The sequence below is a fragment of the Mustela nivalis genome (assembly GCF_964662115.1).
Source record: "Mustela nivalis genome assembly, chromosome: X".
Classification (NCBI taxonomy): domain Eukaryota; kingdom Metazoa; phylum Chordata; class Mammalia; order Carnivora; family Mustelidae; genus Mustela; species Mustela nivalis.
The window spans coordinates 57,035,380-57,039,133 of record NC_139040.1 but is presented as its reverse complement, the minus strand read 5'-3'; the positions used below and the strand labels follow the sequence as shown (position 1 = coordinate 57,039,133).

At 37.5% G+C, this 3,754-nt stretch overlaps 1 pseudogene across 1 annotated transcript; it reads right to left on the bottom strand.

Annotated features, from left to right (window-relative positions):
• Nucleotides 1–1,368: 1,368 nt before the first annotated feature.
• Nucleotides 1,369–1,940, bottom strand: LOC309856311 (translationally-controlled tumor protein pseudogene; annotated as a pseudogene). The gene has a single exon. The product of its transcript is annotated as a translationally-controlled tumor protein pseudogene (transcript).
• Nucleotides 1,941–3,754: the final 1,814 nt, after the last annotated feature.

Sequence of the window (3,754 nt, the reverse complement as noted above, 5' to 3'; positions counted from 1 at the left end):
GGAAGTCATACTTAATGTCTTCTGAAAACAGAGGGCTTTGTTCCTTTTTTTGTTTGTTTTAACTTGTTCTTAAAAATTTAAGATGTGAAGGTTTATTTGCACAGAAATTTATTTATTATTATTAGAGATTTATAAGGGGAGTAAACAACTATGTTTGATCATTCCTAGGCAAGGTACTAGTTGCATAGATCACATCCCAATAGGATACCAATTTGAATAAAGAAAAAGATGTGGGAACTTTTTGCTATGGTTGTACTATTTAACTTGTCTAATGTGCAGCTCTGTCTCCTTTTATTGTATAGAAATCAAGAGTAAAACCATGTTTTGAAGGGGTGGGGGGTGGGAGGTCGGGGTACCAGGTGGTGGGTATTATAGAGGGCACGAATTGCATGAAGCACTGGGTGTGGTGCAAAAATAATGAATACTGTTATGCTGAAAATAAAAAAATAAATTAAAAAAAAAGTAAAAAAAAAAGTAAAACCATTAGCAGCTCTATTTACTGCTGACTGACCATACTGCATCTGGGATATTATTTTTTTCTAGGTGCAAAAACCTTGGATATTCTTCTAGAAGAGAGTAGTCAGCCTCGTTTAAAGTCTGGTTAGGAAGTCAAATGTGGAATCTTTAGAATGAACCAGGGCATTTGACACAGAAAAATGCTTGTTCTGCATGGAAATTTGAGGTGTGGCTGGAGAGAGAGGCCATGCTTATTGCTTTCAAATATTTTTGGATATTTCACATACAAAACAGGAAGTTCTCTGTATCACTTAAGAGGTCAAAGTTTGGTTCAATTGGTAGAAATTACAGGAAATAAGAATTCAGTGCATTAGAATGATAAAGGGATGTCACAGTGGCAGAGATTGCATTCTTAAGGAGTGATCTCCCCTTCACTAGAAGTGTTCGAGTAGAAGCTGAAGGACTTTATGACAGTGATTATATATATATATATATATATATATATATATATATATATCTCACTGCAGGGACCTGTGGATGTATGTTAGTTATATATATTAAAATGAATTTTGTTTTTAGACAACCTACATGACATTTTTTCCTTGAAAACAATGCCTTTGCTCCAAATAAAATTGAGGTCAAGGAGTGCTTGTGCTTGAGTGGCCCAGTCAGTTAAACATCTGCCTTTGGCTCAGGTCATGATCTTAGGGTCCTGGGATAGAGGCCCAAGTCAGGCTCTACGCTCAGCCAGGAGTCTACTTCTCCCTTTCCCTATGACCCTACCCCCATCCCTGTGCTCATGCATGCTCTGTCTCTCTCTTTTTCTTTCAAATAAATAAAATATTTAAAATAAACAAATTAATTAAATCAAATAAAATCTTTTAATAACCAAGGTCAAAATAAGTGAAGAACTCAAGATGACATCAGTCCCATTTTTCTAAGTCCTGGTGTTTTGTGGATGAAGAACAGAAGCCAGTAACGACAATAGGTGATACATCTAAAGTAATCGTCAAATTCATTAATATTTTTCCATTTATAAACCATCCTTTTAAAAAAAATAATATATGGGATCATACCATCCTCCTGGTAGCTCAGTAGAGCAACATGTCATCTGGATTCATGTTTTAACCTATAAGGAATTTGTCATTTTTGAAATTATTAAGGGTGTAGAGCCCCTGTCATAAAATGTTTTACTCTTTCTAACTTCTGTTCTTCAAGTTTGCCTTCGATTAACTTCATGTAATCTTTGATGTAATTGTTTGTAGGCTTTTTTTGTAAAGCTGGTTTCCTGTAAATTAGTGTGCTTGTGGTACCCTTACTCTCTGGGACTTCAGTAGAGGCATTTGCACCATGAGCAAGTAATCAAGTTTACCCTCAGTTCTAAAGACCATCTTCTCCTCCACCTCCAGACACAGCCCATCTGGGATTTTGTAGATATCGGAGAACATCTCATCATGACTGATGAGGTCCCTGTAGATGATCATGACAGTGGCTGGAGTTGACAGATACACTAGCTTAGCAGGAGCAGGTTGTTCTCAACAAGCTTAGTGCAGCTAGAGCCACCTTTGCAGGAAACAGGCAAAAAAAAAAATGCCAGTGATATTTGAAAGGATTTCTTTGTTGACTTAAACATTGATCTGAATCAGTTGCTTTCTTATACACTAACAACGAAAATATAGAAAGGGAAATTAGAGAATCAATTCCATTTACTATGGCACCAAGAACCATAAGATACCTGGGAATAAACCTAACCAAAGAGGTAAAGGATCTGTACTTGAGGAACTACAGAACACTCATGAAAGTAATCGAAGAAGACACAAAAAGAGGGAGGACCATTCCGTGGTCATGGATTGGGAGAAAAAACAATCTTAAAATGTCCATATTGCCTGGAGCAATCTATACTTTCAATGGCACCCCTATCAAAATTCCACCAGCATTTTTTTTAAAGAGCTGGAGAAAACAATCCTAAAATTTGTATAGAACCAGAAGAGACACTGAATCGTTAAGGAAATGTTGAAAAAGAAAAACAAAACCGGGAGCATCATGTTGTCTGATTTCAAGATTTACTACAAAGTTGTGATCACCAAGACAGCATGGTACTGGCACAAAAACAGACATATAGACCAGTGGAATGGAGTGGAGAGCCCAGATATGGACCCTCAACTCTATGGTCAAATAAACTTCGACAAAGCAGGAAAAAATATTCAATGGAAAAAAGACAGTCTCTTCAATAAACTGTGCTGGGAAAATTGGACAGCTATGTATAGAAGAACGAAACTCAACCATTCTCTTACACCATACACAAAGATAAACTCGAAATGGGTAAAAGACCTCAAGGTGAGGCAGAAATCCATCCTTGAGTTGAACATAGGCTGAAACTGTTTAAAGGTTTTTATCTTATTTTCTTTTCTTTTAATTTAATTTTATTTTTTCAGTGTTCCATGATTCATTGTTTATACACCATACCCAGTGCTCCATACAATACGTGCCTCCCCAATACCCACCACCAAGCTCACTCTACCCCCCACCCACCTCCCTTCCAAAACCCTCAGTTTGTTTCGCAGAGTCCACAGTCTTTCATGGTTCATCTCCACACCCCCCCCCGATTTCCCCCAATTCACTTTTCCTTTCCTTCTAATGTCCTCCATGTTATTCTTTATGCTCCACAAGTAAGTGAAACCATATGATAATTGAGTCTCTCTGCTTGACTCATTTCACTTAGCATAATCCCTTCCAGTCTCGTCCATGTTGATACAAAAGTTGGGTATTCATCCTTTCTGATGGAGGCATAATACTCCATAGTGTATATGGACCATATCTTCTTTACCCACCCATCCGTTGAAGAACATCTTGGCTCATTGCACAGTCTGGGGACTGTGGCCATTGTTGCTATGAAAATTGGGGTACAGATGGCTCTTCTTTTCACTACATCTGTATCTTTGGTAGTGCAATTGCAGGGTCATAGGTAGCTCTGTTTTTAAATTCTTAAGGAATGTCCTCACTGTTTTCCAAAGTGGCTGCACCAACTTGCATTCCCACCAACAGTGTAAGAGGGTTCCCCTTTCTCCACATCCTCTCCAACAGTTGTTGTTTACTGCCTTGTTGATTTTGGCCATTCTAACTGGCATAAGGTGGTATCTCAGTATGGTTTTGATTTCAATTTCCCTGATGGCTAATGATGATGAACATTTTTTCATATGTCTGTTAGCCATTTGTATGTCATCTTTGGAAAAGTGTCTGTTCATGCCTTCTGCCCATTTTTTGACTTATTTGAATTTTTTTTTTAACTTTTTATTTT